The 9,988-nt window shown below is 45.8% G+C and overlaps 1 long non-coding RNA gene across 1 annotated transcript; it reads right to left on the bottom strand.

Moving 5' to 3' along the window:
* Positions 1-2,454: 2,454 nt before the first annotated feature.
* LOC129856711 (uncharacterized) lies at positions 2,455-7,200 on the bottom strand. The gene is made up of 3 exons (XR_008759799.1): positions 6,838-7,200; positions 4,312-4,433; positions 2,455-2,567 (listed from the first exon to the last, which is right to left on the bottom strand). It is a non-coding gene; the product is annotated as an uncharacterized LOC129856711 (long non-coding RNA).
* Between the last annotated feature and the right edge of the window lie 2,788 nt (positions 7,201-9,988).

Below are 9,988 nucleotides of genomic sequence, written 5' to 3'. Positions count from 1 at the left end.
GGCTGACGGCTCTCGACGCTCATGGCAGGCTGACGGCTCTCGACGCTCATGGCAGGCTGACGGCTCTCGACGCTCATGGCAGGCTGACGGCTCTCGACGCTCATGGCAGGCTGACGGCTCTGGCTGCTCATGGCGCTCTGACGGCTCTGGCTGCTCATGGCGCTCTGACGGCTCTGGCTGCTCATGGCGCTCTGACGGCTCTGGCTGCTCATGGCGCTCTGACGGCTCTGGCTGCTCATGGCGCTCTGACGGCTCTGGCTGCTCATGGCTCGCTGGCGGCTCTGGCAGATCCTGTCTGGTTGGCGGCTCTGGCAGATCCTGTCTGGTTGGCGGCTCTGGCGGATCCTGTCTGGTTGGCGGCTCTGGCGGATCCTGTCTGGTTGGCGGCTCTGGCGGATCCTGTCTGGTTGGCGGCTCTGGCGGATCCTGTCTGGTTGGCGGCTCTGGCGGATCCTGTCTGGTTGGCGGCTCTGGCGGATCCTGTCTGGCTGACGGCTCTAGCGGCTCCTGTCTGGCTGACGGCTCTAGCGGCTCCTGTCTGGCTGACGGCTCTGTAGGCTCATGGCAGACGGGCGGCTTTGCAGGCTCATGGCAGACGGGCGGCTTTGCAGGCTCCTGGCAGACGGATGGCTCAGACGGCGCTGGGGAGACGGATGGCTCAGATGGCGCTGGGGAGACAGATGGCTCAGATGGCGCTGGGGAGACGGATGGCTCAGATGGCGCTGGGGAGACGGATGGCTCAGATGGCGCTGGGGAGACGGATGGCTCAGATGGCGCTGGGGAGACGGATGGCTCTGGCCGGATATGGCGCACTGTAGACCTGGTGCGTGGTGCCGGAACTGGAGGCACCGTGCTAATGACAAGCACCTTCCTACTAGTGCGGGGAGCAGGAACAGGGCACACTGTATTCTCAAAGCCTACTCTATCCCTGATGCGTGGTACCGGCACTGGTGACGCCGGGCTGAGGACAAGCACATCAGGATTAGTAGGGGGAGAATATACAGTGTGTACAGGGCTCTGGAGACGCACTGGTAGCTTAGTGCGTGGGGCCGGAACTGGAGGCACCGGGCTAGATACACGCACTACAGGGAGAGTGCGTGGAGGAGGAACAGGGCTCAGGATACGCACTGGTAGCCTAGTGCGTAGTGTATACACTGTAGGTACTAGGCTGGGGCGGGGAGGTGGTGCCGGAAATACCGGACCGTGGAGGCGTACTGGCTCTCTTGAGCATTGAGCCTGCCCGACCTTACCTGGTTGAATGCTCCCGGTTGCCCGACCAGTGCGGGGAGGTGGAATAACCCGCACCGGCCTATGTAGGCGAACCGGAGAAACCATGCGTAAGGCCGGTGCCATGTATGCCGGCCCGAGGAGACGCACTGGAGACCAGACGCGTTGAGCCGGCCTCATGACACCTGGCTCAATACCCAATCTAGCCCTCCCAGTGCGGGGAGGTGGAATAACCCGCACTGGGCTATGCACTCGTACAGGAGACACCGTGCGCTCTACTGCGTAACACGGCGCCTGCCCGTACTCCCGCTCTCCACGGTAAGCCTGGGAAGTGGGCGCAGGTCTCCTACCTGCCCTTGGCCCACCACCTCCTAGCCCCCCCCCAAGAAATTTTTGGGAATTACTTACGGGCTTTTTCGGCTTCCGTGCCAGACGCGTTCCCTCATAGCTCCGGTTCCTCTCTCCGGTAGCCTCCGCTCTCCTCAGTGCCTCCAGCTGTTCCCATGGGAGGCGATCTCTACCAGCTAGGATCTCCTCCCAAGTGTAGCAACCCTTTCCATCCAAAACCTCGTCCCATGTCCATTGCTCCTTTCTCTCCTGTCCCTTACTCCGTTTCGTTTTCCCTTGCCGCTTGGTCTTAGCGTGTTGGTGGGTGATTCTGTAACGAGTGACGCTCTCCTCATCCTCGGATGAGGTGAGGAGAGAAGGATCCTCAGACCAAAACGCAGGCTTTGGGAAATAAGCCATCTTTATTTAACAACGATGATGGCAACACGAAACGAAACAAAACACTTTCAAACTACAAAACAAGAAAACGACGTTGAACGAAACCTGAACATAAACTTACATAACTAAACATAAACTTACGTACAGGAAACGGACGCCATCGAAACGAAACGAAACAAACAAACGCTACAGTCCCATGTGGTACGAACATACATACAGACATAGGAGACAATCACCCACAAACAAACAGTGAGAATGCCCTACCTAAATATGACTCTTAATTAGAGGCAAACGCAAACCACCTGCCTCTAATCAAGAGCCATACCAGGCAAACCGAAACCAACATAGAAACAGATAACATAGAATGCCCACCCAACCTCACGTCCTGACCAACTAACACACAAAAACTAACATAAATAGGTCAGGAACGTGACACATATCCAAGTTACAAAGGCTATAGATTTAAATATTATTGTAATAGTAAATGTTGCACTCACCCAAAGCCCCTCTTGCATTTGGGATGCTGTCCTTCATTCTCCAGGGCTTCTGGAATCCTGACCCAGGCCCTTTCCCTCCTTCCAGCCCTGCTTCTCCATCATCCGGCGACCAACGCCCTAGACAACGACAACAACATACAAAGATCAGTACTAGTCCTAGTACCAGACTGTGGAAAAAGTCATTCCTGCTTTTATGAGGAATTCAGACCACGCCAGTTACATTCTGCACACTAAATGAGAACAGAGCAATAGGTAAATGGGTAGACATTCCAGCAAATGCCATTGGTAGACATTCCAGCAGTACCTGATGCGCCTTAAGGTCTCAAAATGGCCCCTGGAACATAATGGTTAAACAATGAGCAGATTTTTTTTTTTTACATTTAAAACTCATCTCCTGCAATTTTACACAGTTTGACATGATTTATGTCTCAATGAGTATATGGAGGGGTATTTTCAAAACACAGTATAAGTGGAAAGCCCCCTCACACCTGAATATTGGACATATTCCCCTCAATCCCCCTTGGCAATTTCGCGTGTGCTTCAGACACACTATGTGCTGAGTAAAAATGTTTTCAGGCCGAAAATGCAAACATAAGCTTTTCTCGGCATTGACTTTTCTACCAAAACCAAAGTATGGATTGCAGTCACTCCTTAGAGCAGTCTAATCTTGGTTTGCCGAGAAAGTTAGTTTGTCAATTTTCTGCTCTGCTAGAGCTGCTCCTTTAACTGTAAGTGCTGTTATTTAGAAGTCAAAACATCTAGGAGCGACAACGTCTCGGTCGCGAAGTGGTAGGCCACACAACCTCACAGAACGGGACCGCCGAGTGCTGAAGCACGTACAAATCATCTGTCAGTTGCAACACTCACTACTGAGATCCAAACTGCCTCTGGAAGCAACGTCAGTACAATAACTGTTCGTCGGAAGCTTCATGAAATGGGTTTCCATGGCAGAGCAGCCGCACACAACCCTAAGATCACCATGCGCAATGACAAGTGTCGGCTGGAGTGGTGTAAAGCTCGCCGACATTGGACTCTGGAGCAGTGGAAACTCGTTCTCTGGAGTGATGAATTACACTTCACCATCTGCCCCAATGCATAGTGCCAACTGTAAAGTTTGGTGGAAGAGGAATAATAGTCTGGGGCTGTTTTTCATGGTTCAGGCCACTTACTTCCAGTGAAAGGAAATATTAACGCTACAGCATACTATGACATTCTAGACAATTTTGTGCTTCCAACTTTGTGGCAACAGTTTGGGGAAGGCCCTTTCCTGTTTCATCATTACAATGCCCCCATGCACAAAGCAAGGTCCATACAGAAATGGTTTGTCGAGATTGGTGTGGAAGAACTTGACTGACCTGCACAGAGCCCTGACCTCAGCTTCATCGAACACCTTTGGGATGAATTGGAATGCCGACTGTGAGCCAGGTCTAATCCCCCAACTTCAGTGCCCGGCCCCACTAATGCTCGTGGCTGAATGGAAGCAAGTCCCCACAGCAATGTTCCAACATCTAGGGGTGTCCACATACTTTAGGTTATGTAGTGTAGTTCCTTTAACATCCTGAGGTGTGTGTTTTACCATTGATATGCTCTAGGCTATTTTTAGACCTTAAGGAGCATCAGGTACTGCTGGAATGTCTTCCAATGGCATTTCCATTTTTTTTGTGAAAGATTACTGGTCAGTCAAAACATTTATAAAGTATAAATTGCCCACACTTTAGATAAGGCCACGCAAAAAGACTTAACTAATGATTAGTAAACCTACATTAAACATCTTATGAATGCAGTAATCATTAATAAATAAACTTTTTACTAATCAATTATAAATGCTTTATTAAGTGGATTGGCACAAGGACTTCCCTACCTTAGAACTTCTCAAAGTTGCAGATTGGCTGATCTTGTCCTCCAGACCTGTCCTCCAGCCCCTCCCTCAGCCTCTTCTCATACCGCATGCGGATGTAGTCACGGGAGTCCATGTCACCCCATCTGTGTGGAGAGAGTGGCCCCCACGAGATTTATTCTCTATGTACACCATTACTACCTTTTTTCACTTTGTGCTGTTGTCTGTGCCTAACAATGTCTGTACCATGTTTGTGCGGCTGCCATGTTGTGTTGCAACCATGCTACGTTGTCATGTGTTGCTACCATGTGTTGTCGTTTTAGGTCTCTTTTAATGTAGTGTTGTCTCTCGTCTTGATGTGTGTTTTCGTCCTAAATTTTGAATCTCAGCCCCGTCCCTGCAGGAGGCCTTTTACCTCTTGGTAAGCCATCATTGTACATAAGAATTTGTTCTTACATTGGACTTGCATAGTTAAATAAAGGTTAAAAATGTTCCTTCAAATGTCTTAAGACAGTGGGCCTACCTAGTTCACTCAGATTTCAAATCAGTCAACCACGTTTCCATCCAGTTTTGCCAGGAAAGTCTCAACAGCTCTGATGGAAACAGGAAGTTTCGGTACAATTTCATAAAATGCCAAACGATAATTTGTTCGTTCGACTTGGTGGAATCTTTTTGTGTTGGTTAAATGAATTATGCGAGAAATGGCGGTGGAAACGCCTTTATGCGCAAATATTGATATTGAATTAATCTTGGGAGTCACGCGAGGACATGGTGTGTGGTTCTCCCACTACGGTTCAAAACCATGAAGTTTAAATTAGGATACAGATTAAATAAATCATGATGAATTTCACAGGCTGGTGAAAGTACATGGTATTAGCTTGATGCTCCGCTCCAATACATGTTGAGGGTCTTATTCTTATTCGATGCTTGACTGCCGTTTTAACAAATCAAAACATTCTCGCTCTAATCTCATCATGTAGACTAGCCTACCCATACTGTATCTGCAAACTGTTGGCTTGTGCCAAGACCTGAGTAGGCGGATTTGCTATTTAACGCAACATTTTTGTGACAAAACTATGCGATGGAAAGACATTGAACGTTACATTTTTGATTCGGTACATGAACATTTAAGTGAAAAAGTAAATTTTGTGTGCACTCTGTAATCACGCACTGATTTGTATCTGCAGTTTGGTGGAAACATGCTAAAATCGCCACTTAATACATTGTGGCCCAATTTAATATACACCAAATACACCATGACAGCGCAATACACAAGGGGTGTAACAGTGGCAAAGGTACCCACAGGACAAACAGAATAATATTAGTCTGAGGAGAGATTAAATAGCATTAATACAACAAAATATTAATTTTGACTGTAATTATGTGTAAATATCAAACATATATGTTTATTTTGAATAATGTGTATATAAACTATGTAAATAATACAAATTATTTGATTTATGTAAATTTCATGAATACTGTATATGTCTATTTTGAGTTTATTATTACCAGCAGCGCAAAAACTCATGGAGGAAGTACATTTTCTTAGAAATATTACTTTGGCCGGTGCTTTTTCCGAGCACGCTATTCATATAGCCTTTGCCTATAGCATATAGTGTAGTCTATGAATCATTTGATTGAGACTACACTAGGCGCACTTGATATTGTGCACCTAGCAGAGAATCAGGGTGACAGCATCGGGCATACATCGAGATATAATAAGCAACTAATTCTCAAACACTGACCAATATGACATTTAATCGATTACCAATTACATGATCCTCCCCTGGACTAAATACAAAAATACTAAACCTTCCCCCTGACTGAAATTGAAAAAGCATTACCCTCCCCCATCTCCTCCGAGTAACAAGGCAAGACCATTAGTCCCCAAACTACTAGAATATAAAAATGGCGAAGGGCCATGTTGCACATTTTTGAAGATCAGCACACAGAGGGGCAGTGTTGCTACTGTGATCCTGAGTTCATGGAGTGCCTTGTAAGGGTGAAGGAGATTGTGGTGGAAGGTCAGGATCTCCATCTCCTATCTGGAGGCAATTTAAAGGAGTGATACTTTATTAGAAGATAAGGTAGTGGAGGCCCCACAGCCCATTGAGAATGTCTGTTGCCAGTCAAGAGAACCGGATGGAATCTTGGGGGGGGGGGGGGGGGGTTGTGGCGTTCATTGCCACAGTTCTAAACTATACGGCACAAGTGACAAATAAATAAATAAACTGGTGAGAAAAGTTTCTGGGCCTGCAAGAGTTTTCACCGGAAGATCTACAAAGTATACTGGCATCGGAAGATGTCCCACCCTCCAAGGCTCCTGAGCCTGAGTAGGGATCTGAGTTTTTAAAACATTTTAACAGAAGAAAAATGTTTTTTTTTGTTTAGTGTATTTTGGTAGTTTGTATGAAGATACAATTTTACCCACAAAGCTCCAGTTTTTGGGGGCTCTTATGTTTTCATCATGCACAGTAGGTGATGACAATACATTTTTTTGGGTGGTAGTCTGCCAATAAACCCCAAAGAAGAAGATAATCATGCACTTACCACTGCTGCCACATGGTGCCACTGTTGTCCTTTTGTAAAGAGGTACTCTCAACCTTCAGATCTTGATGGGTATGGGGGCTTCAAGGCAGACTCATTTTACTTGTAGCATGATTGCATAAGTATTTGTTCCCTGTGGTAATGACATTGCATTTTCCACGTAAATGTTAAGTTGATCGATTAAGTGGGACATCTCTATGATAAGTTAGATGGCTTAGTGATCGGCAGCACCTCATGGGAGCTAAGTCCTCAATGCTCAGTTTCACAACCCCCACCATTTCACTCGATTCTGTGTTTATTGTTTCAGTTTTGGGCCAAAGCCCTATTGTGCAAGCATTAGTCCGCTTAGCCTACTCCCCAAGTGCACTTGGAGAGTCATTCACTCATGAACAATCCCTGTTTTCAGTTGGAACACACACCGTACAAACAAATGCACATGTATACAAATGCAGACCCACGCATTAATTCATACAGACACACGCACACACCTCTTAATCTTTCGCCATCTTCTCCCCCTTATACACCCCTAGTCCTCCACTCTAGTTTCCTCTTTGCTGTCTCCTGAGTTATGTAAATGGAGAGTGAAATCTTTGTAAACATGAATCCTCAAAGTACTATGATACAAACATTGACAGCTGCTCACCCCTGACTGCTTATGTGATTAGGCTGAAATGTGTAACTAAATCGCGAACCAAACCTCTCTTGTGACGCACCCCCTGAAGACAAGTGTTTTTTATAAAGTCTCTCCTCTTCGCTGGCTCTTGGAGCTTTATCTTCAGCTTCGTCACCATGGCAGCCAATTCCATAAGTGATATATAACTCTGCAACACGTACAGTAATCAAACGGCCACCCAGACTATTACATAGTCACTTTTTTTTTTTTTTTTTTTTTTTTTTTTTTTTTACCTTTAGGCAAGTCAGTTAAGAACAAATTCTTATTTTCAATGACGGCCTAGGAACAGTGGGTTAACTGCCTGTTCAGGGGCAGAACGACAGATTTGTACCTTGTCAGCTCGGGGATTTGAACTTGCAACCTTCCGGTTACTAGTCCAACGCTCTAACCACTAGGCTACGCTGCCGCCCCGATGGATAAGAGCGTCTGATAAATGACTTAAATGTAAAATGTAATGCATTGTGTTGTAGAGCGGGGGGATGAGTGTGAGGTAGTGCTGCCACAGTTACTGTATAATTGTGTAACCAATGATTATGGATAAAGACCGTCATGAAACTAAAATAAAAGTGAGGTGAGGGGGGAATGAGTGTGTCTTGTTGTAAAGAGGTAGGAGAGAGGGGGACTTTACCCCTACCTGCATGTACAAATTACCTCGACTAATCTGTACCCCTTCACATTGACTCGGCACTGTTACCCCCTGTATAAAGACTCGTTATTGTTACTTTATTGTGTTACTTTTTATTGCATTTTTTACTTTAGTTTATTTTGTAAATATTTTCTTAACTCTTAAACATTGTTGGTTAAGGGCTTGTAAGTAAGCATTTCACGGTAAGGTCTAACTACACCTGTTGTATTTGGTGCATGTGACAAATAACATTTGATTTGAGTATTTATGATACTGTACATCTAACAGTCGATGTATGACTGTACATACATATTGCATGTTTTCATTCAATTAACTCAATCTACCCTTGACTCACAACTGTTCTGTTCATGTTTTGTCATCATCCCCACCTGCCTCAGCTCTCAGTGGGGCTGAAGACGGATGGAGTCCCTGTGTTCCTGTAATACAATGATCTGTTCTGTTTTGGGGAGAGGCACGGCACGTGTGTTGGCCCTCATTGCGGTAGAGTCCTCAGGGGTTGACCAATTCCTGTGGCCATTCCTGAAATGCCCTGGATGAGAGTTACAGTATATGCTCTGACTCTTGTTTTTGCTGTAACGGTATGTTACTAAGATCCACTGGGGAGCTCAGGCAGTGATTGCTGTGGAGCTCAGGCCGTGATTGCTGTTTACAACTGGAGAGAGGCATGTTGCTGTGGGAGGTTGGCTCTGCTGGAAAGGAAACAGGATGATGAGTGGATGAAAACATCTTAAGGAAATAGTGAGGATAGGGGATGGCTGGATGTATGTGGTATGTTGTAGAGAGTGAGAGGGATGTGTAGATGACTGCATGGGTCCCGTGTGGCTCAGTTGGTAGAGCATGGTGCTTGCAACGCCAGGGTTGTGGGTTCGATTCCCACGGGGGGCCAGTACAAAAAAGTATGAATGTATGTACTTGTAAGTCGCTCTGGATAAGAGCGTCTGATAAATGACTTAAATGTAAAATGTAATGCATTGTGTTGTAGAGCGGGGGGATGAGTGTGAGGTAGTGCTGCCACAGTTACTGTATAATTGTGTAACCAATGATTATGGATGAAGACCGTCATGAAACTAAAATAAAAGTGAGGTGAGGGGGGAATGAGTGTGTCTTGTTGTAAAGAGGTAGGAGAGAGGGGGATGAATTAATGTGTTGTGTCGGAGCGTGAGGAGAGAGAGGGAATTGTCTGCGGGAGACTCGGCCCGTAGCATTCACGAAGGGAGATAAGGTTAAAATAAATGCTATCACAGGAGAGGTAGAGAAAACAGCCCACAGACACTCTGAAAGCACACAGACACAGTAAGAACAAACGGATAGGAGAAGGTCATTGTTTTAAACTGAGGTTGTATGCAAGTATATGAGTGAGAATAGTAACCCGTATTCTAGCAATGTGAGAGTTTTATGTGTGGATTGTGTATGTGTAACTGTGTTTTTCTTTGTCACTCCATCTTCTAGCATAGCCATCAAACTGTATAGCCATCAGAGCCCAATGAACAAAGGCAACAAAAACAAAATTAAGCTCCATTGAAGGGGAGAGATGAGATCTGGAGATAGGAGCAGAGAGCTTCCACTGCTATCAAAGACTGTCAGTAGCATGCAGGTGCACTAAGGATTGGGCCAAGGTGTATCAGCTATGCTATCACTGTCCTACAATACATTACAGCACCTCTATGACCTCTTTACGCTGGCCTCTCTTATCATTGCTCTCTCTCCTTACTATATTTTTTTACCAGCCCAGTACACATGAGTGCTTACATTTACACTTACTACATGTACATACCACAGCACTATGCAAATAGACAATGCAATAGATGTATAATTTCAGACCTCATATGTAGTGA

This window comes from Salvelinus fontinalis, chromosome 6, assembly GCF_029448725.1.
Source record: "Salvelinus fontinalis isolate EN_2023a chromosome 6, ASM2944872v1, whole genome shotgun sequence".
NCBI lineage: Eukaryota > Metazoa > Chordata > Actinopteri > Salmoniformes > Salmonidae > Salvelinus > Salvelinus fontinalis.
The sequence above is the reverse complement of the archived record's forward strand: the minus strand, read 5'-3'. Positions and strand labels throughout refer to the sequence as shown.